General features: G+C 42.5%; 1 protein-coding gene across 3 annotated transcripts in view; it reads right to left on the bottom strand.

Moving 5' to 3' along the window:
- TRAPPC9 (trafficking protein particle complex subunit 9) overlaps positions 1-24565 on the bottom strand; it is an 829667-nt gene that overhangs the window by 518040 nt on the left and 287062 nt on the right. The window lies entirely within an intron of this gene.

Here is a 24565-nt window from a genome sequence, read left to right as displayed (position 1 = left end):
TGGAGATAATGTCTGGCTGAAATTTGGGGCTGGATTGTACTGTCTCTATCAACAAGAAGAGACTGAGAAATTTGTGATGTGGGAGGAGCCCCTTTGCCTGAATGGACTCAGCTTCTAGGAATTCTAGCCTCTGTACCAGTGTTAATGTCAATTTTTGTTTGTTGATCTATAGGCCCAGATTCTGAAACAGGTCCAGTGTAGTTTGAGTGGCTCACTGGGCCTCTGCGAAGGCCCGCGCTCTAAGAAGGCAGTCGTCCAGATAAGGATAAATCATAATGCCTTGAGACTGTAAGTGGGCCACCACTACTGTGAGGACCTTGGAGAATACTCTGGGAGCCAATGAGAGGCCAAAATGGAGTACTCTCTATTGGTCTTGACCTAGCATGAACCCAAGATAACGTCTGTGGCTCAGTATGATCACGATGTGAAAATATGCATCTTGGAGGTCGAGGGCCGAGAATCAGTCTCCTTTGTTCAACTCTGGATTGATCGTTGATAATGTGATCATCTTGAACTTCTGAGCTTTGATAAACTTGTTTAGTGCTCCAGTATGGATCTCCAACCCCCTTTTTTCTTTGGTTACAGGAAGTAACAAGAGTAGAAGCCTTTGGTGATGAGATGTGTGGGCACTGGCTCTATGGATCCTACGCTGAAATCGTGGTTTATCTCCTGACGTAGCAAACTCTTATGAGAAGGGTCCCTGAAGAGGGACAGGGAAGAGTGTTTGGGAGGGAAGAGGGGGGAGCAACGGATGGAGTAGTCATCTCAGATGATCTTGAGCACTCATATGTCGGAGGTTATCCATTCCCAGGTGCTGAAGAACAGGGAGAGATCATTTCTGAAGAGATGGGTGGGGTTTTCCGGCGTGAAATAAAGAGAGTGTTCTACAGGCACCTCAACCAACCTGTCAAAACTGTCTTTCAGGTAGAGGGGTGAGAGGAAGTTTGCTGAGATCCTGATGTCTTATCTGTGGAACCTGGGCTTCTTCCTCTGGGGTTTATATGATCTCTCTACATATTGAGATGGATATTGTGAGCGAGGCTTGAATGGTGACTGAGGGCTGTGAATTTTTTTGTACCGAAATGTATAGATCCTGTGGGACAGAAGAATAGCCCTTGAATCTTTTAAATGTGTGGAGTGATGTGTCAGTCTTTTCAGCAAATAATTTCGTCCACTCAAAGGGAAGGTTCTCTACCATCGTTTAGACCTCCTTGGGGAAGCCAGACAGATAAAGCCACGAGGCCTGTCTCATCACAATGGCAGTCAAAATAAAACATGCCAACATGTCAGCTGCATCAAGTGCAGACTGGAGACACATTTTTGCCATCATCTGGCTCTTGTTAACCAAGGCTTTACATTGTTCCTTGTGAGAATCGGGAAGCTGTTCAATAAAAGAACTAAACTTCACATAGTTCTAATAGTCATATCTGTCACCACTCTGAATTGGAAGGTGGTCAAGAAATAGGCCTTCCTGCCAAACAGGTCCAGGCACTTCCAGTCCCGGTCATAAGGCGTGGACTTAAAGTGGTGTTGGTGGCCTTCATAGTAAACTGCATCCACAATGATTGAATTGGCAGGTGGGTATCAGAACAGGAATTCCATATCCTTTGCTGGCACATAATATTTCTTGTCTCCCATTACAAGTTGGAGGAACAGACGCAAGGGTATGCCATATCACCTTGGTGGGGTCCAGCAGAGCCTCATTAATAGGGAGGGCCACTCTGGAGGAGGTGGAGGAATGTAGAATGTCCACCAGCTTGTAGCGCGACTCACAAACCTCTTGTTACGGTATTTGGAGTGGCTCTGCCACCCTCTGTGCCAAGTCCTGGAATAGTTTAAAGTAATCCACCATGGTGAAAATGATGAGAAGTGGACTGGAGGAGTGACTTCCTCCTCACCTTCGGCCTCTGGTTCTTCCCTTGCCTGCTTGGGAACTTGAGAAGTTGAGGCAGCAGCCGAAGGAGGGTACTTCCTTGGCTGCTGGTAGGCCACACCAGAGGTGATGGAGACCTATTGCCTTTGGGCCTGCCAGGGTCCCTGTACTGCTACTGTGATGGAAAGGTGGTTGGTTCCACGATTGCCTGAACTGAGGAGGCTGTTAATCAGAGGGGTCGCATGCCCGTGTCCATACTGAAACTGGGCTCCACGTGGCAGGTGCAATGAGAGTTGAGAAGAGATGTCCTCTTGCTCAGTTTCTGAAAAGAGCAGTATGTGGTACAAAGGCTCTGGGGGAACTCGGTACCAGGGTCCCGGTACTGAACAGAGGAAAGTCCGGTGCATCAGTCATCGAAAGTTCCGTTGCACACCAGAAATCTGGCAGTGCGGAGGGCGTTGATACCGGTGGAGACTATTGATGATACTGACCAAACCAGTGATAGTTTCCAGCTCAACTGGGGCTCACTATGGGGACTTTTCTTAGAGGCCTTACATGAGTGGCTCGCAGGCATTTCTCTGAGCGCACCTCACTTTGAAGTGGAGAATTGCGGTGAGAGCTCCCGCCAGGACTTCAGTGGCTGAAGGGCTGATTCCATGACTAGGAGTTTGAGGCTCAGTTCTCTGTCCTTCCTGGATCTGGGCTTCAGTTGTTGACACAAGCCACACTTCTGTGAAATGTGTTTCTCTGCCAAGCAGCGAATGCATTGGAAGTGTCCATCAGTAACTGGGATACATTCCTTGCAACTGAGGCACTTTTTGAAGCCACAGGGGTCGATGGAAGACAAAATCCATTTCTTTTCTTCTTTTTCTATATTTTTTAGGCAATAGACAAAATAAAATGTAAACGAAGTAAAGAAAGGAAAAAGACTTCAAGAGAAGCTAAAATTAGCAATTCTAAGAGTTAACCATCTATGGAGTTACAGCTCTAACTTCGTCTCAAGCCAAAGTGGTTGAGAAGGAACTGAGGAGGGTTGCCTGCGCACCCTGGCTACCCTCATGGCAGACAGGGAGCAGCACATTAGCAGGCCGAACAGACTGCTACCAAAGTTCTCCAATCAGCAGCGCAGGGATGCAGACACACCTATGGTGAAGCACCCATAGGGACCCTATTCAAAGAAGAATATAAGTGATTCATTAAAGAGAGGACAACACAAAGAATGGGGATCCTCCTTGGAGGCCATAGAATAAAATTTTCTATACAATCCTATATTTCTACACTTCTAGCATATCTACTCATTTGCATTCTGTCATGTCCCCAAAAAGACACATTTACTGGAAGACCTGCAGGTCAGAAGGTATTTATTAAATCAAATTTCTTTCCTTTGACAGTTGTACAAAGCCCTTAATATCAAGCATTGGATTTTAGATGATTTCCAGATTAATCCCAAATTAAACAATGAGCATGTAAAACCAGAGACGGTAGAAGTGGTAGATAGCTCAACGAAGACAAAAAAAACCTCAGCTTATCTAAAATATAGGAGATCCATACTCAGAACATGAAAATTTCTATTTCAGGTCTTAAATAATACTAGCAGCTGTTCATTTTCCATGGAATCAAATAGAACCAGTTAGAAATCTGCAATAAGATAAATGTCTGGTTCACCTATATTTTACACCAAGGAACCACACAGCTGTGTGGGTGAATTTACTCTGAAAATATCAGTAAATCTGTGAAATTCAATCACTATTGAGTGCTCCCTCCAAGGCCTTTCCTCCTAACTAACCAATCCAAAAAATAAATAAAGCAAAACAATGCCCTAGTGTGAAATTGCCATCTGACGACTTGCACAAGTGGTAGGACGGCCATTTGCAAAAATTAATGGACACTCTATATATCAAGACTTCATTACACTGGGCAGAAATGTTTTAGTGATAAACCACAGAACACCAAAGAAAATCGTATTTATCACAGTAATTCTCTTGAAACATTTTGTTCACCAAGACAGCTTCCATAGACAGTGGAACTTTATTCTTTAACACAATTATTTTCTCTCTGCCTGTTTTTGGAAATCCTTGTCATTACGTATCTCAGGTTATAATATGTTGCAGAGAAATCAAAGTATAATTATCAAAAGAACAAACTGCCACTCAAGCCATAGAATTTATCAAATTACTTTTAATATTTGGCAATGAAGACTTCTAGTTAACAATAACAGGTGGAATTATCAAAAGTGCTTACCCTGACTTAGCCTTATTTCTAACACTCCTTAAAACAGTTATGTTAGACAAGCAAAACAGATGGCTAGAATGTTCAAGAGCATGTCTTTTCATATTTGTTTTACTAGCATTTCAATCAATCACTTTGAATCAGGTGACTTGTAATACAGTAACAAAGGGTCTGCCTTGTTTTATATACTATATTCAGGAGTAAATAGGAAATGTACACCCCAGCTAAAGGTGAGTTTCCACATTAGTTTACAGGGTATTATTGTTTATATAGATCCTATTGTCTGCTAGGGTCATTGCAGAGGGACTAGATCAGGACCCTAACTTAACCATTGACAATGCAAGAGAACATATAAAAGAGTGTTGAAAAGAGAGAGATGAAAGGCAGTGTCATTGTGTTGGGAAGCTAAGCATGTGTCTTGTGGTTCAACAATTTTTGTATGCTAGTTAATTAGTGGGGGCTCTATTTTGTTTAAAGTAGAACTAAGTCCAATACAGTTTTTAAATGCTTAAAAAACAATTTCAGGCAAACTAGCAAAAAGCCTACAATAATTCTCTGAAAGGACCGGTCTACCTGAAAATGTTTAATTTTAAGGCTCACCTCTGCATACGTATAAAGTTTGAGCAAGTATTTTTAGATGTGTTGTAAGAAAAATTTAAGGTAACACAGTCTCAGGCTGCGACCAAACTTCAAACATTTCTGTAAGCAAAGAACATATGGAACTGGGGTTTATAAAAAAATATCACTTGCTACTAAACACCTCCTAATAATATAATTAGAGTCAGTTATAAGAAAAATCAAAACTGAAAAGTCTGAAGCTTTTCTTTAGTAATTCAGAACATTTTTAATTGCTCAGCACCATCAAATGTGTTCTGTACAAAACCATGTCACATTGAGTGTGATATTTAGATCTATTAGTAATCAGCTGAACTCTATTTAGAATGATACACTGGTAAGGCAAATAATTAATAAAATTTCCACTTACTCCCACTTAGTAATGAAAAATGCTGTATACCTGCATTAAGTAGCACTTTAACTGTTGCTTATGGAAAATGGCAAAGAGAAACATATTAAACAACAGGTTTAGATCAACAGGTTCTGGTCTTAATTAAATTTATTTTTCCATCCTTATAAAATCTGCAATGTGTAATTAAAGCTCTACTAAATAAAAGACACTAATGCACTGTCAAATATGAGGCTGGCTTGAAGCAATTAAAGGAAATAACCTATTAAAACAAACGAAGGTTTCCATTAAGAGACCCAACATTTCCAATCGAAAAGCTAATCAATATTGAATGACCATATATTTTATACTTATACAGAACCTTCCCATCTGAGGTTACTTTACATTTAATAAGCCATTACTTTATAAAGAATAAACAAACCTTTAACATCCTTCTGAAATACATAAGTGCTTTTAAATCCATTTTACCGATAGATAGACTAAGGCAGATATTAGTGCAGAGACTCTTCCAAGAACACACCACAAGTTAATAGCAGACTCAGGAAGAGAATTCAGCAATCCCTATTTCCAGGAACCTGCTATTACCATTAGTAACATTTGATCTGTCCCTACATACAACCTGCAACAAGGAGACCCTCCTGAGAAAGAAGTGCCAGACACCTCCATTGTGTTATTCTCCCCTTGCCAGGACCCTACAGAGCTCTCCATAGAGTTGAGATATCTGTGAGAAGAAAGGGCAAAGAATGATTTTGGGTGAGGACTAGGAAATGCACATCATCCACTTCTGTGCCAAGCAGATTTTCCCCAGCCTGGGACTGTAACAGCTCTTCCACTGAGAACGTTACACGAGGGGGATACATCTTTAAGGGATGTTCCTGGGCAGCTGCAGCCCCGTGAGTCCCTCGTAACATGGCTCCATTCGTATGTGCTGCCGGGCAGTGGGGAGGAAAGAAACCTGCCTGGATTTTGGCTTGCAAAGGGATTGGCATCCTGTGGATCCTCTAGGTATGGAAGTTGGGCAGATGGATTAATTTTGTAGCAGAACTAACCCAAACTAGAGTGTAATGCTCAGGAAAGAACAGCAGAAAGAGTGATCCAACCAACTATTATCTAATGAATAATACTAATACTCTGTGTGCGCATGTTACATTTACTTCGCTAGGTTATACTCGTGAAGTAAGAAAGTATTGGTATTTTAATTATTTATATGTAAAGTCTCTACAATCAACAGTAATCAAAAGGAGAAATGGAACCCAGTACCACCCGGCAACTTTGGCAGTCTATGAGCAAAATCTTGAAATTGCCGGATATGCGCGCTCTCTCTCAGGATGTACGCATTGCCAAAAATAACATCTACTATAAAACAAGATACCAGAGTGGGACTAAATAAGAAAGAATCTTGGAGCTCAAACGCATGCTATAAGTGTATGGGGAAATCTACTAGTGCTATTATTGACACAGGAAGAGGAAGAGAAAAAAAGTACACAAGCAGGAACATAAGAGCACGTAAAGATACTATGAAGTACCACCACCAAGCCAGAACTAAACAAACCTCTACTTCACTCTAGTAGTGGTTGTAAATTTATTAACTTACTATTACTTATAATATTAAACCTCATACTTGATGACAATTTATTCAGTTTCACAGTGACATTCACTTACAAAAAGAAAAGGAGTACTTGTGGCACCTTAGAGACTAACCAATTTATTTGAGCATGAGCTTTCGTGAGCTGTAGCTCACAAAAGCTCATGCTGAAATAAATTGGTTAGTCCCTAAGGTGCCGAAAGCTCATGCTCAAATAAATTGGTTAGTCTCTAAGGTGCCACAAGTACTCCTTTTCTTTTTGCGAATACAGACTAACACGGCTGTTACTCTGAAACCATTCACTTACAAGAATCCCCAAGCCAGCATAGCAAACAGATAGGCTAAAACTTAAATGGCATTCACACCTTATGCCCACACACACCTCCACACAAACACTCCATAACTTTGGGGAAATTTGGATCTAAACTTTAAAGCTGCCTCCTTCCCTATATCGGGCCAAATCAAAACGCTAACTCCAAATATTTACAACATTTGGGGAAAATTTGAATCTGGATTCAAACCTTCAGGCCAGGGTTAATCTCTGACAACTAGAATGAAATAATCAGGACAAACTGGAGGTAATGTCATAAAATAAAAAGGCAATGGCAGGAGGAAGACCATAAACTGAGTCCTCAACCCCCAGAGTTCAGTAAAGGAGGAGGAGCCAGGCCCAACACACAAGAGTCAGCAGTGGGACTCCAACCCTGGACTGCAGTGGGGAGTGTCAGCCCAACTTGTGAGGACAGAAAGACCTGCTCTTTCAGCACCAAAGGATAAAAAGAATACTGCCAGCCCATTTCCTGGCACAGAAGAGGAGGTATTCTGAGACCCGCCACATACAGAATTCTTGAAGGGGACGCACATCAGCACTGGTCAGTTGCAAAAGAAAATACAGTGGGAAAATGACACAGGGACAAAATACCTGTGCAAATATCACTTTACCAATGTAAAAACAGAATGCTGTGCTCCATACAATTACATTAATGCTCAAGATATTTTAGACTGTTTTACAGTAATGGTTACCTGCACCAAGCTAAAATTGCATTGACATGTATAGGATCTAGCTATGCAATGTCCACTACCCTTAATATGGCCATGTAGAAAAAAATAAATTCACTCGGTACTGAAAATATACTCAAGCATAATATATACCACATCTGTAGAAATGAGATTCATTTTATAATAGGCAGAAGCTCCCCTCAGTGTGTGCTCAGAACTTCCACAAGTTAATGAAAACCCAGACAATATTTTGCTCTTTGATTTGTATAACTAGAGCTTTAATCTTAGCAAATCATATTTATTAGCCAGATTTTTTTCCATAATCAGACTAGACAATCCAGTCTAGTCTGCATAGACAATCCAGGAAGTTTTTGGAAAGCGTAGGGGACAATTTCCTGGCGCAAGTGCTAGAGGAGCCAACTAGGGGGGGCGCTTTTCTTGACCTGCTGCTCACAAACCGGGTAGAATTAGTGGGGGAAGCAAAAGTGGATGGGAATCTGGGAGGCAGTGACCATGAGTTGGTTGAGGTCAGGATCCTGACGTAGGGAAGAAAGGTAAGCAGCAGGATCCGGACCCTGGACTTCAGAAAAGCAGACTTCGACTCCCTCAGGGAACGGATGGCCAGGATCCCCTGGGGGACTAAATTGAAGGGGAAAGGAGTCCAGGAGAGCTGGCTGTATTTCAAGGAATCCCTGTTGAGGTTACAGGGACAAACCATCCCGATGAGTCGAAAGAATAGTAAATATGGCAGGCGACCAGTTTGGCTTAATGGTGAAATCCTAGTGGATCTTAAACATAAAAAAGAAGCTTACAAGAAGTGGAAGGTTGGACATATGACCAGGGAAGAGTATAAAAATATTGCTCGGGCATGTAGGAATGACATCAAGAGGGCCAAATCGCACCTGGAGCTGCAGCTAGCAAGAGATGTCAAGAGTAACAAGAAGGGTTTCTTCAGGTATGTTGGCAACAAGAAGAAAGCCAAGGAAAGTGTGGGCCCCTTACTGAATGAGGGAGGCAACCTAGTGACAGAGGATGTGGAAAAAGCTAATGTACTCAATGCTTTTTTTGCCTCTGTTTTCACTAATGAGGTCAGCTCCCAGACTGCTGCGCTGGGCATCACAAAATGGGGAAGAGATGGCCAGCCCTCTGTGGAGATAGAGGTGGTTAGGGACTATTTAGAAAAGCTGGACTTGCACAAGTCCATGGGGCCGGACGAGTTGCATCCGAGAGTGCTGAAGGAATTGGCGGCTGTGATTGCAGAGCCATTGGCCATTATCTTTGAAAACTCGTGGCGAACCGGGGAAGTCCCGGATGACTGGAAAAAGGCTAATGTAGTGCCAATCTTTAAAAAAGGGAAGAAGGAGGATCCTGGGAACTACAGGCCAGTCAGCCTCACCTCAGTCCCTGGAAAAATCATGGAGCAGGTCCTCAAAGAATCAATCCTGATGCACTTCCATGAGAGGAAAGTGATCAGGAACAGCCAGCATGGATTCACCAAGGGAAGGTCATGCCTGACTAATCTAATCGCCTTTTATGATGAGATTACTGGTTCTGTGGATGAAGGGAAAGCAGTGGATGTATTGTTTCTTGACTTTAGCAAAGCTTTTGACACGGTCTCCCACAGTATTCTTGTCAGCAAGTTAAGGAAGTATGGGCTGGATGAATGCACCATAAGGTGGGTAGAAAGCTGGCTAGATTGTCAGGCTCAACGGGTAGTGATCAATGGCTCCATGTCTAGTTGGCAGCCGGTATCAAGTGGAGTGCCCCAAGGGTCGGTCCTGGGGCCGGTTTTGTTCAATATCTTCATAAATGATCTGGAGGATGGTGTGGATTGCACTCTCAGCAAATTTGCGGATGATACTAAACTGGGAGGAGGGTAGATACGCTGGAGGGGAGGGATAGGATACAGAAGGACCTAGACAAATTGGAGGATTGGGCCAAAAGAAATCTGATGAGGTTCAATAAGGATAAGTGCAGGGTCCTGCACTTAGGAAGGAAGAACCCAATGCACAGCTACAGACTAGGGACCGAATGGCTAGGCAGCAGTTCTGCGGAAAAGGACCTAGGGGTGACAGTGGACGAGAAGCTGGATATGAGTCAGCAGTGTGCCCTTGTTGCCAAGAAGGCCAATGGCATTTTGGGATGTATAAGTAGGGGCATAGCGAGCAGATCGAGGGACGTGATCGTTCCCCTCTATTCAACATTGGTGAGGCCTTTTCTGGAGTACTGTGTCCAGTTTTGGGCCCCACACTTCAAGAAGGATGTGGATAAATTGGAGAGAGTCCAGCGAAGGGCAACAAAAATGATTAGGGGTCTGGAACACATGACTTATGAGGAGAGGCTCAGGGAACTGGGATTGTTTAGCCTGCAGAAGAGAAGAATGAGGGGGGATTTGATAGCGGCTTTCAACTACCTGAAAGGGGGTTCCAAAGAGGATGGCTCTAGACTGTTCTCAATGGTAGCAGATGACAGAACGAGGAGTAATGGTCTCAAGTTGCAGTGGGGGAGGTTTAGATTGGATATTAGGAAAAACTTTTTCACTAAGAGGGTGGTGAAACACTGGAATGCGTTACCTAGGGAGGTGGTAGAATCTCCTTCCTTAGAGGTTTTTAAGGTCAGGCTTGACAAAGCCCTGGCTGGGATGATTTAACTGGGAATTGGTCCTGCTTCGAGCAGGGGGTTGGACTAGATGACCTTCTGGGGTCCCTTCCAACCCTGATATTCTATGATTCTATGACTAGCAACTCATGCATTGTAAAGAAAACTCATACATGCTATTCAACTTCAATATTCAACTAAAAACAGGCAATAAGTGTGGTACCTCAAGAGTACCGTAACTGTTAAGTAAATGACAACCTTTTACTAAATGTTGACTATGGCACTAATGGCAGCCATCATATTTGCTCTGCTGGAGAAGCATGGGAAGGAGCTCTGAAATATTTAAGTTTAAAAAAAAAGTATGAGCTTTTCTTTCAAAATACAAGTTCTTCAAATGATTATGGGAAAACAATCTCACAAATGAGTATAATCTGTCTTGGGATCAGGGCTTGAAATTTAAAAATTATCTTCAAAATATGCCTACCTGTAACCAATTTTTATGCCCAGCGTAAGCATCAATTTTACCCAAATCCACCATCACCACCACAACTTTTTGCACCTCCTCATTAACAGAGCTATGGGACACTTTCCAGAAAAAGATAATATATTTCACTAATGTCAAGCCTTTACCTTTCTGCTTTTCACTATCGTTTCTGTTCTCCCATCATTTCCACATTTCTTTTTTGATCCCTTTCTTTGATAGCTTTATACAGACTAGGATACCATTCCTGTTTAATGTTCTCTCGGCCTTCTCTTTCTCCCCCAAGTCTCTGATATCCCTGCCAGGTTCCTTTACTCTGCTTGGCTCTCTCTCAGCTCAGGAGATTAAGAGGTAGAAAAGATCTATTCATTTATATAGTCCCTCCCTCAAGGGACAAAACAGAATGATTCTCCACAGTATTAATTGTTTGGTGTTCCCTTGTGTTTTTCCTCACCCCTCCATTTCTGTCAGAGGGTATGTCTACGCAGCAAAAAAATGCCCCGGTCATAGGACAGGAGGCTCCAGCAGGTGCTCCAGGTGCTGACCCCCAGCCGTGTGGCAGTGGGCACCAAACATGGAATCCTGCAGGTGCTGATCCAGGGCGCTGACCATCAGCCCCAACCACATGGTGGTTGTTCCCCCCCACCCCCCATCGCCCTGGCACCTCATCCTCCACCCAGGTCTCAATTTGCCAGGACTTGCTGTTGAAAGTGATGTTTTAAAAGATACAAATGTCACTTTCCACAGCATAGTTAGAACTCCAATGCTACCCTGCCTTCTCAGCTGGGTACCTGCCAGCAGCCACCTAGCTTGAGCCCCGACACCTCTTTCATTACAAATTAATCACTGCCTCCATCGCCTCTAGTTCCTGTTTCCTTCCAGGCTCCCCACCCACCACCCCATCACTCATGGGCCCTGCTGCCTCCCGCACATTGTCCCAAGCTCCCTTCTGCATCCTCACACCCCAGGCCTGCCTCACTCCTTGCCTCTTGTTACTGGTGCTCCCCCCACCATGGCACTAGGGTGGTTGTCTACATTACCCACCCATAAGGCCCTGTTCAGTCCTGGTTAAATCCACACCGCCCTGCTCCCCCAAATATATAAGTCAAAATACTCCTATGCACCAGACCAGAGTACCCCAACAATCTGTGAGATGTAAAGTTTTAAAGTTGCCTTGTAAACACCATAAATTATAATGCAGACTCATTCCCTTCTAAATATTGTTACAGTGCAGGCAGAGCTAAATTACGTAGATGTGGTTTCCTTTCAAATCATAAAACATATCCACACTGTGTTTTTACATCTCCCACTACTATAGCTCCATAAGCAGCTATTGGTTAACCTCATCGTTGGCAAGATCACTGTGTGGTGTTTGAGTAGGCTGAGATTGTTTGTGGCAGAAGGCAAAAGAATTAAAGACACAAATGGATATCAAAGTATTTCAAAAAAATCAGTGCCGGATGGTGCCCCTGAACGTGATACAGAGATGGTCCCAGAGGAGCAACCTCCCGCTACGAAAAGCGGAACATGGAAGGAAGAAAAACGAACATTTCAAGACCAGTGGGAAATGCAGTTTCTTGTGTTTGTGAAGCCATCTGATTCTGTTTCTCAGCAAGTTGCAGTGTATGCTCTTTGTAAGAGAAAAATTACATCAAATCAAAACGTACACAATGCAACATCACCATAGAACTAATGCAGGGGTACTTGAACAGAATTACCACAATGAGTTTCAGGGGTGCAAGCTGTTACATGATGCAAAAATCGAGTTTGAAAGACAACAGTGGCAGCTCAAAGATTTTTTGCATAAAGCGGATCAGATTCGAGTGGCTACTTTTAAAGTTCCACTACATTTGGGGCACGCAAGGAAACCATTCAGCGATGGAGAACTCCTGAAAAGAAATTGTTCTGGCTGTAGAACCAGAAAGTAAGCTTTTCGGAGAGATACCACTCAGCAATGATACATTACAGAGGACCACAAGAGATCTGGCAAATTTTCTACAATATGAAATAGCTGGAAAAGTCGCAGCAAGCCCTTTCTACAGTCTGTGCTTGGATGACAGCCTTCATGTCATGAGGAATCTCAAAATAATCGTATATGCTTGCTTTTTGGACTGTGATCGCCATTGTTTTTCTGACTGTGTTTTATATCAGGTGAGCCTCATTTTATGTCTACACTGTGAAGCAGTCAACAAAACTTTTGTCTTTCACAGGTACTTAACCCCTCTCTTCCCCCGCTCCCCCCCGCGAAAGACAAAAGTTTTGCCAACTCAAGTGACAGTGTGAACGCGGCTTTGTCAGCAGGAGCACTCTCCTGCCGACAAAGCTAACGCCACTCGCAGGGCTGGGAGTATTTTGTGCAGACAAACTACCAACAAAGAGCGTTTACACACACTGACTTTTAGCAACAAGGCTGTGTCAACCTCAGAGATAGGCCTACTGGCAAACATATTTTTGAATGTGTTCAGGGGAGAATGCAGGAGTGCCGCGTTAGCTTTGACAATCTCTGAGGTTTGACAGCTGATGGGGCAGCAGCTATGCAAAGTGCACGAGTAGGGGTGCTGAACTACTTCCAAGAACAACGCACTCGAACTTTTATTGTTTCACTGTTTTAGCCACCAAGAAGTACTTGCCAGCAAACCTTCAATGAAAAGTATGAATGAGATTGAATCCTTAGTGAAAAAATTGCATCAGTAATGTCAACATCAGCAATGTCAATAAAGCGAGATTCGCAGCTGTGAAATGGGCTGTGAGACACGCAAGGTGCTGCTGAATTACAATCCAGTCCGCTGACTTAGTTTTAATGACAGTGTATAGAGGCTGTTTGAGCTCTGGAAAGGGCTTGTTGAGGTTCTGAATAAAGTTTCACCGGAACTGTCCCAAAAACTACAAGATCCAGAAATAAATGGTTGCCTGCCCTTTATGAAAGAGTTTTTACCAAAGCTTTCTTCCTTGAACCTGGAGCTTCAGAAACCTCAGCTAACAATATTTGATAGCATTGAAATAATTAATACATTTAGAATGACAATCACTGACATAGTCCAGCACCTACAAGAGGAAGAGTCAGTTTCTCAGCTGTCAAGATGAGAAAGTGCAGCAAAAAGTTGGCTCAGCTGTAACCAAATACTTGAGTATCCTCTCGGGGGAGCTTAAAAATCGTTTCAGTGAGGGACACTTTTTCCCTTAGCACACCTTTGTGATTGACCCATTCAACAATTCTGGTTCAGCTTTATTGGCTGCAAACAAACTAACTGCCTTGCAAGACAAATTAGCTACCTTTGATTCTTTGGATTTAAGGAATCTCGAGTTCCTCATGCTGAAAATGTGTAATGATTCAAGAATGAAAACATACTTCTGTCAGCCTGCTGTTACAACACAGGAGTTCTGGAGTAACACATACCTATTTGAGGACCCTTACAAGACCCTAGCTAAAGTTGCTTTTCTTTTCTTGTCCCTGTTTTCTATTACTGTGTGTGAGAGGGCATTTAGTGCACTTCATTTCCTGAAAAACAAGTACCGAAACCGCCTCACTGATGCCAACCTTGAAGCTTCTCTTCTAATTTCACAGGAGACCCGAGATCCTGCAGACTTTCCTTTCAAAGAGGTGCTGAGATTTTGCAAATAATCTGATCCACACAATGGATGTGGTAAAACCCAGAACTTTTATCATCACACTGTACTGCTAACATACAAAATAAGAGGATTATGTTTGTTGTTGTTGTTATTATTACTGGATTGGAAGGCTTTTTTTGGCCTGTTTCTGAAATAAAAAAAATTGGAACAATTTGCAGATAGGATTTGCATTATTATTTGGACTTCTATTATGTCAAAGCATTTTTAAATTTATTTCAGAATTGTTGTACAGACAACCACTTTTACCAAAAAAGCAAAAGAAACCATCATAAAAAAGTCAAGAACATGCAAAGCACCTTACCTGTGCTTCTATTCTGTTAAGTCATAAGAACATAAAAATGGGCATACTGGGTCAGACCAAAGGTACATCTAGCCCAGTACCCTGTCTTCCAAGAGGGGCCAAGGCCAGGTGCCCCAGAGAGAATGAATAGAACAGGTAATCAAGTGATCTATCCCCTGTCACCCATTCCCAGCTTCTGGCAAAGAGAGGCTAGGGACACCATCCCTGCCCATACTGGCTAATAGCCATTGATGGACCTATCCGCCATGAATTTATCTTTTTCTTTTTTGAACCCTGTTACAGTCTTGGCCTTCACAACATCCTCTGGCAAGGCGTTCCACAGACTGACTGTGCATTGTGTGAAAAAATATTTTCTTTTTTGTTTTAAACCTGCTGCCTATTAATTTCATTTGGTGGTCTCTAGTTCTTGTGTTATGAGAAGGAGTAAATAACACTCCCTTATTTATTTTCTCCACACCAGTCATGATTTTATGGACCTCTATCATATCCCTCCCTTACTCGTCTCTTTTCCAAGCTGAGAAGTCCCAATCTTATTAATTTCTCCTCATATGGCAGCCGTTCCATACTCCTAATCATTTTTGTTGCCCTTTTCTGAACCTTTTCCAAGTCCAGTATATCTTTCTTGAGATGGGGCAACCACATCTGCACACAGGTCCAGTAAAGAATAGAGATAACTGTACATTATTTTTATTACTGGGTATGCAAAAAAAAACCCAAACCTTACATAAATAAATTATAATGATTTGGATGTATATATGTGCATATTACTTTATTAATTTTAGGAAAAATAAATAATTTTAGGAAAAAGTGTCAGTGCGGCCACCAGCAAGAATTGCAAGGACCCCTTGACGAGACAGAATCTCCTACTAAGAAGGGGCTCTGACCACCTGACTACAGGTTCCTCAAGCTCCCTTCCGATAAATCTATACTGAGAGATAGCCCATAGTGCTCACTTTTGAGCAAGTAAGAGAAAGTAATTGTGGGGCTTAAGTAGCAGGGGGTTCTCCTTTCTCTACACGCTACTTTGTCATCAAATTAGTCTATAAAATGGGAGTGATACCCTCCTTTGTAGAGTGCTTTGAGATTTACCAATGAAAACGGTATATAAAAAGCTAGATATTATTACAGTGATATACTGCAGGTTCCCTAATGCATACATTCTGTAAATAATATGCAGGTAATCCTTTTTTATAATTTCCATTTATACATTTTATAGTATATATGGAAAGAAAGAAAGAAAAAACAACTCACTGATGGGAAAATAATCATAGCTGCAATTAATCTCTACAGCACAATTAAGTCTGCATGTTAGTTACAGAATGCATATTTTAGGGAACCTGCAATAATAATAATTGCCCAGCTTGGTAATAATTTATTTGCCAATTTATCTAATTTGGAACCAACAAAACAACTTTAACATATGAAAAGCAGAAACCAAATCCCAACTGAATTTTCAGTTTTCACTGCTAAACATAGCTCTCACAGTTAGTCTATTTAAAACAACTTGACCTCTTATGAAACTTGGTGCCTCTGTGAATTAGGTGAAATTATAAGGCAATTACAATATGGATCCAAATAGTCTATGAAACAAAGTCAGAAATATGTCTGTACAATGTTCAAGTTCTATCCCAGACTTTCTCAAGTCTGTGCATTGTGTGCATTTTAAATTTCAGTAGAAACATGTGGAGTACAACACCAAACATTTATCTAGCTCATCCATCTATATTTATGTCTCACCAAGCCACTGAGCAATAAAATTGCAGCATCCCTTTGTAAAATACAATGGCAGTGACAAGTAGCTGAAGATAAATATAGCTTCTGCAGATACAGCTGGGGAATTGAATAATGCAGTGCTTTTTCCCCCCCCAAATCAGTCCACTCAGCAAGGAATCCACCCCAAGTTTAGAAGGCATATTTTTAATCTGAACTGGCTAAAAATAACTTTGTTTATACAAGTGTGGAAATGCAAGCAGAATAATATTCAATTTAAAAGGGATAGCTGTCATGCTGTACTGCTCGCACATTAACTAATGGGGTGAACAAAGGGTCACTGTTATAGACAAATATACAGGTTGACAGATGCAAATAGAATACACGGCAGTTTCTTATGGGACAGAGTTCATTTCAATATAAGAGTTTACTTACTAATTAGCTATTGGAATTATATATTCCTAAATTATTGAACACAAGTTGGTGTCTCCAAAACATAAGGGTCAGGAGGAGAAAAAGAGGGTACTAACACTGTACCCATAGAATTACTTCTCCACCAGTTGAACTGTTCTTGAAAAAATAATAAAGTTACGGAAAAGAAAAGTAAAGTAATTTTTCTGGCAGTGTATTTGTAGTAGCCTGTTTAAATAATTGAAAACAAATTATATACAGTCTGTTGGCACGACAGTAATGCAGCACAATGCCAAGACGACAAACCCAGTTTCATAAGGGCCTCAAGGCTTATCCCTGTAACCATGGAAGCACTTGATATAGACCTCAGCCATCACAGAACCTCAGACTGGACTAAGATTCATAGGAGGCACTAAAAAGAGAAGTTACTTACCAGTAACTACTGTTCTGCAAGAGTGTCGCCTCTATATATTCCTCCTTGTGGGACTGGTACCTCCTGGCATTGAGCAGCAGAATCTTCAATCTTTCTCCACACACCCCTATCATGGAGGATTATTAAGGTATAAAAGTGAGACTGGTCCCATTTACCCCTCAGTCCTGTCCCTAATTCCAGAATCCTTGACCCAAGATCGTGAAAGTATGGAAGTTGGGACAGAAGTGTGAATATGCAAAGGTGACACTCTTGAACAACAAAAGTTAATGGTAAGTAACCTACCTCTCTTTCTTCTTCATGTGATCTCTACACAAGAAAAGGGCAATCTACCAATAACACTGGGTCTTGTTTGACACTGAACCAGAATTGGATACAGTGGCTGTTCCCCCTTGGTGACAAAGAGACTTAGTCAGGACTTATTCCCCTTGGATAAAACATAATGCTTGACGGAGACTTAAGACATACATTTGTGCTTGTCATAAATATAAAGGGAAGGGTAAACCCCTGTAAAATTCCTCCTGGCCAGAGGAAAAATCCTCTCACTTGTAAAGGGTTAAGAAGCTAAAGGTAACCTCGCTGGCACCTGACCAAAATGACCAATGAGGAGACAAGATATTTTCAAAAGCTGGGAGGAGGGAGAGAAACAAAGGGTCTGTGTGTCTGGTGTATGCTGCTTTTGCCGGGGATAGAACAGGAATGGATTCTTAGAACTTTTAGTAAGTAATCTAGCTAAGTATGTGTTATATTATGATTTCTTTAAATGGCTGAGAAAAGAATTGTGCTGAATAGAATGACTATTTCTGTCTGTGTGTCTTTTTTGTAACTTAAGGTTTTGCCTAGAGGGATTCTCTATGTTTTGAATCTAATTACCCTGTAAGTTATCTGCCATCCTGATTTTACAGGGGTGATTCCTTTGCTTCTATTTACTTCTATTTCTATTAAAAGTCGTCTTGTAAGAAAACTGAAGGCTTTTTCATTGTTCTCAGATCCAAGGGTTTGGGTCTGTGGTCACCTATGCAAATTGGTGAGGATTTTTACCAAACCTTTCCCAGGAAGTGGGGTGCAAGGGTTGGGAGGATTTTGGGGGGGAAAGACGTGTCCAAACTGCGTTTCCCAGTAAACCCAGTTAGAGTTTGGTGGTGGCAGTGGATATTCCAAGGACAAAGGATAAAATTAATTTGTACCTTGGGGAAGTTTTAATCTAAGCTGGTAAAAGTAAGCTTAGGAGGTTTTCATGCAGGTCCTCACATCTGTACCCTAGAGTTCAGAGTGGGGGAGGAACCTTGACAGTGTTATCGTACGAAAATTCTGTTCAAATAATCTGCCCAGACATAGGTTTTTTCCCTGTTACCCAGCAGGTGAGCATCTTTGGTCTCGATCAAAAGAGGAAAGACATAGAAGATAGACAAAGAGCTCTCAATTCCACAACACTGATGTGGAGCTTGCATCTCCCATAGAGTTCACAAACCTTGAAAAGACTGAAGAAAAAGGTAAGCATCCCAGTCCACCACCTAGAAATATTACTGTAGATGGCGAGGGAGATGAGCAAGGAATCCGTAGATGAGTATGCATCACCATCTCCTTTTACATCGAATGACCTGAGACATAAGTGGTTCAGTAGCGACAAAGGGGTTGCGACAAAGGGGTTGTATCTTGGTAATCAGTCATATGGTGGTCACATATGTAGCACAGATAAAGGTGTCACCCAGTACACTGTTAAGGACCCTGTCTGTGGATCAAAGCCTACATATATACATGAATGCCCTGACACCATATACAGATGAGGTCAGAATAGTAGGATTCTGAAGGATCCAGGAACCTCTGTTGCATGCTGAGAGTGCCGAGATTACTAGTACTAAATTAGGCTGAACTGGAGGGATGGGGAACCTTGGTGGCAAATTAGGCCTATATGGAGAGGTCCAGGGGCCTCAGTGCCACTTCAGAAGTGCTGGAACCACAGCACTGAATTACATTTGGATAAGCCTGGGGACCTTTGCACCACGTAGATGGTATCATGAGCTTAGCTCAGCCAGCTAAAACCAGGGACCTGGAATCCATATAAACCAAGCAGAGGGCTACTTAGGCTAGTGGATCATATGGTGAGGGTGATTTATCAAAAAAGATCACAGAAAACATACATCATCATGTTATTTGGGAAGCAATGTGTGATCTCATAATAAAAATTGTATTTTAACGTATATGTGCTAAAAGACATGACATGGGATAAATTAGTGCACAAAAGAACGGAAGCTGAGCTCAGTGAGATGAAGGTTTAGAAACCCTTTATTTAATTCACCTGGCACACTGAAAACGTACTGTCCTTTCTGAGTGAAGCTTTATGGAAAACCAAAGAATTGTGTTTTGTACTAATGTCTCAGACCTGCAAAATATTTCCTATAAGCAACATTTCCACATCAACCAAACTAAAGACAGGTTAATCATTAATATAGGACTGAAGTGAGGTGGCTAGGATTCATAGACCAGCCTTTTCTGCTTGCTGACTAGACAGAAGCACTTAGATATGGACTATTCTATTCTATTTTGTTTCTTATAACGGAGCTCCTTCCAACCTCTCTATAGAGAGAATTATCTTTGCTCTCATCCTCTGTCTAGGGGGAGAATTGTGTGTCCAGTGTAATGTTTTGTTTGTGTAAGTTTTTTTTTAAAAAAATCAAACAATGCTCTGTGTTTATATTAGGGAAGGCAAGCCAGAGAAATTTGATTTGGTTTTCTAACTGTTGATGGTTTCAAGCCCAAGTAGATTGGACTGCTACTTCAGCTGGGAGGTAACAAAGGCATGTATAACTAAGGCCAGGATATTGTCCACCTCGGTGTGACAGTCTCTCCAAAACAACAAGGAGTCCTTGTGGCACCTTAGAGACTAACACATTTATTTGGGCATAAGCTTTCGTGGCCTAGAACCCACTTCATCGGATGCATGGAGTGGAAAATACAGGAGCAGGTATAAATACATGAAAGGATGGGGGTTGCCTTGCCAAGTGTGAGGTCAGGCAACCCCATCCTTTCAACCCCTTATACCTGCTCCTATATTTTCCACTCCATGCATCTGATGAAGTGGGTTCCAGCCCATGAAAGTTTATGCCCAAATAATTTGTTAGTCTCTAAGGTGCCACAAGGACTCCTCATTGTTTTTTCTGTTACAGACTAACACGGCTATCACTCTGAAACCAATCTCTCCTAAGTCAACCCTAAATGACAGAAAGCATTATTTGTGGCTTGCTTAATTTCAGCAAGGAATCCATAAGCACTCAAACTATGGAATGGCTTGCCCCTTCTACCCAAAGGATAATGCACCATGGCTGCAAACTCTTCTAAATGTTTTCTTCTGCCCACCAGCTTCACCTAAGTTTTGCTCAGGTTCAGCTTCAATTAGCTGTTTTTCATCCATGAGTTGATTTAATCCGAGTGCTGGGCCATCTTGTTGGAAGTGGTATGGTCATATGTGGTGAAAAACAGGTAGAGCAGTGTGTGTCATCTGTACCTGGCTTGCATTTGAGTCCATGTCATCTGGCCAGTTCACCTAGTGGCTGCATGTAGATGCTGAATAGGATGGGAAAGAACTGATCCTTGTAAGACTTCAAGTGAGGGGTAATGGCAAAGGCACAGTTTCCTATCACTACTCTTTGGGTGTATCCCTCCAGGAAGGGCTTAAAGCTATTTTAACACATTTCCCTTCCCTCAAACAAGACAGCAGTATCTCATGGCTTACAGTGACAAATGTTGCAGAAAGATCCAAGAGGATGAGAATGGATGTCAGCCCTCAGTGCTGTTTGTTGGCTTGTATAAGGAGAGCAGATCCAGGTTAGTAATGAAGGCTCCTGAGCATGCATGATCTTTTCACTGAAGTAGAATGCTTGTTGTTTGGTGATAGCTTCTTTTGAGGGCTTTGGGCACTGAGGATTCATCAAGCATTTTACCAACCTGGATAGCTCCTTGCAGTAGGATTTGGCAGTTTCCATGGAGGCTAATAAGAAGAATCTTTTGGTCCGTAATATAGCTGGAAAAAGTCTGTTTCAATCTTCATTTTTCTCCATTGATGCCTGAGTTTCCAATCCTCTCTATCTGACTCAGGGTGTCAGACTCTCTGGGCAATGAGGAGGAAGAGGCTGTTTGGGGAACAGTGTGTTGATGGTCAAGGTTAGCATACAATGACAATGATTCACCAGCTTCTTAAGGCATTGTCCTGTTGGTGGAATGCTGCTGTCTTTTTGCATGTTTGAATTTCGTGGAACCTAAGGCTACATCTACACTTGAAGTAAAGGGTGGGATTCCCAACTCCTGTAGCCATACTCATGCTAACTTTCATTGAGATAGCATGCTAAAAATAGTAGTATAGCCATTGTAGCAAAGGCTGCGGCAAGCAATGGCACTGGGTACCTGCCTCACACATATACCCACAGGGTCCAAGTCTGTTTGTACTCAGGGTGATTGCTCTATATCTGACCTGTAAGTCCTCATCCTCAAAGGAAACCTGAACACCACTTTCAAAAGACAAGCCTGGGACATTAAAGTCATAACTTTGCTAGATACTAAAAATCATGGTCTTAATAAAGACACTGAGTTTGTGGCTTATTACCACAACCTGTAACCCAATAACACCACTTTTTATCCTATGACTACAGGGTTTTTAGCAGGCCACTTCACTTTGAATGGTCCATTAGAATATGTGCTAACTACTTATGCTAAAGGAAAAGGAGTACTTGTGGCACCTTAGAGACTAACCAATTTATTTGAGCATGAGCTTACGTGAGCTACAGCTCACTTCATCGGATGCATACCGTGGAAACTGCAGCAGATATTATATACCCACAGAAATCATGAAACAATACCTCCTCCCACCCCACTGTCCTGCTGGTAATAGCTTATCTAAAGTGATCATCAAGTTGGGCCATTTCCAGCACAAATCCAGGTTTTCTCACCCTCCACCCCCATACACACAAACTCACGCTTCTGCTGGTAAAAGCTCATCCAAAGTGACCACTCTCCCTACAATGTGCATGATAATCAAGGTGGGCCATTTCCAGCACAAATCCAGGTTTTCTCACCCATCCACCCCCATACACACACAAACTCACTCTCCTGCTGGCAATAGCTCATCCAAACTGACCACTCTCCAAGTTTAAATCCAAGTTTAACCAGAATGTCTGGGGCGGGGAGTAGGAAAAAACAAGGGGAAATAGGCTACCTTGCATAATGACTTAGCCACTCCCAGTCTCTATTTAAGCCTAAATTAATAGTGTCCAATTAGCAAATGAATTCCAATTCAGCAGTTTCTCGCTGGAGTCTGGATTTGAAGTTTTTTTGTTTTAAGATAACGACCTTCATGTCTGTGATTGCGTGACCAGAGAGATTGAAGTGTTCTCCAACTGGTTTATGAATGTTATAATTCTTGACATCTGATTTGTGTCCATTTATTCTTTTACGTAGAGACTGTCCAGTTTGACCAATGTAAATGGCAGAGGGGCATTGCTGGCACATGATGGCATATATCACATTGGTGGATGTGCAGGTGAACGAGCCTCTGATAGTGTGGCTGATGTTATTAGGCCCTGTGATGGTGTCCCCTGAATAGATATGTGGGCACAATTGGCAACGGGCTTTGTTGCAAGGATAAGTTCCTGGGTTAGTGGTTCTGTTGTGTGGTATGTGGTTGTTGGTGAGTATTTGCTTCAGGCTGCGGGGCTGTCTGTAGGCAAGGACTGGCCTGTCTCCCAAGATTTGTGAGAGTGTTGGGTCATCCTTCAGGATAGGTTGCAGATCCTTAATAATGCGTTGGAGGGGTTTTAGTTGGGGGCTGAAGGTGACGGCTAGTGGCGTTCTGTTATTTTCTTTCTTAGGCCTGTCCTGTAGTAGGTAACTTCTGGGAACTCTTCTGGCTCTATCAATCTGTTTCTTCACTTCCGCAGGTGGGTACTGTAGTTGTAAGAAAGCTTGACAGAGATCTTGTAGGTGTTTGTCTCTGTCTGAGGGGTTGGAGCAAATGCGGTTGTATCGCAGAGCTTGGCTGTAGACGATGGATCGTGTGGTCAGGGTGAAAGCTGGAGGCACGTAGGTAGGAATAGCGGTCAGTAGGTTTCCGGTATAGGTGGTGTTTATGTGACCATTGTTTATTAGCACTGTAGTGTCCAGGAAGTGGATCTCTTGAGATGATGGGGCGCCCAGGATTTCCAGGTTTATGGATCTTGGGAAATAGATAGAATATCCCAGGTCGGGGTTCCAGGGGTGTGTCTGTGCGGATTTGATCTTGTGCTTTTTCAGGAAGTTTCTTGAGCAAATGCTGTAGTTACTTTTGGTAACTCTCAGTGGGATCAGAGGGTAATGGCTTGTAGAAGTGGTGTTGGAGAGCTGCCGAGCAGCCTCTTGTTCATATTCCGACCTATTCATGATGACAACAGCACCTCCTTTGTCAGCCTTTTTGATTATGATGTCAGAGTTGTTTCTGAGGCTGTGGATGGCATTGCGTTCCGCATGGCTGAGGTTATGGGGCAAGTGATGCTGCTTTTCCACAATTTCAGCCCGTGCACGTCGGCGGAAGCACTCTATGTAGAAGTCCAGTCTGCTGTTTCGACCTTCAGGAGGAGTCCACCTAGAATCCTTCTTTTTGTAGTGTTGGTAGGGAGGCCTCTGTGGATTAGTATGTTGTTCAGAGTTATTTTGGAAATATTCCTTGAGTCGGAGACATCGAAAATAGGATTCTAGGTCACCACAGAACTGTATCATGTTCGTGGGGGTGGAGGGGCAGAAGGAGAGGCCCCGAGATAGGACAGCTGCTTCTGCTGGGCTGAGAGTATAGTTGGATAGGTTAACAATATTGCTAGGTGGGTTGAGGGAACCATTGCTGAACCCCGACCTGGGATATTCTATCTATTACCCAAGATCCATAAACCTGGAAATCCTGGGCGCCCCATCATCTCAGGCATTGGCACCCTGACAGCAGGATTGTCTGGCTATGTAGACTCCCTCCTCAGGCCCTACGCTACCAGCACTCCCAGCTACCTTCGAGACACCACTGACTTCCTGAGGAAACTTCAATCCATCGGTGATCTTCCTGATAACACCATCCTGGCCACTATGGATGTAGAAGCCCTCTACACCAACATTCCACACAAAGATGGACTACAAGCTGTCAAGAACACTATCCCCGATAATGTCACGGCTAACCTGGTGGCTGAACTTTGTGACTTTGTCCTTACCCATAACTATTTTACATTTGGGGACAATGTATACCTTCAGATCAGCGGCACTGCTATGGGTACCCGCATGGCCCCACAGTATGCCAACATTTTTATGGCTGATTTAGAACAACGCTTCCTCAGCTCTCGTCCCCTAA

Source organism: Lepidochelys kempii, chromosome 2, assembly GCF_965140265.1.
Source record: "Lepidochelys kempii isolate rLepKem1 chromosome 2, rLepKem1.hap2, whole genome shotgun sequence".
NCBI classification, from domain to species: domain Eukaryota; kingdom Metazoa; phylum Chordata; order Testudines; family Cheloniidae; genus Lepidochelys; species Lepidochelys kempii.
This window is presented reverse-complemented; position numbering and strand designations above follow the sequence as displayed.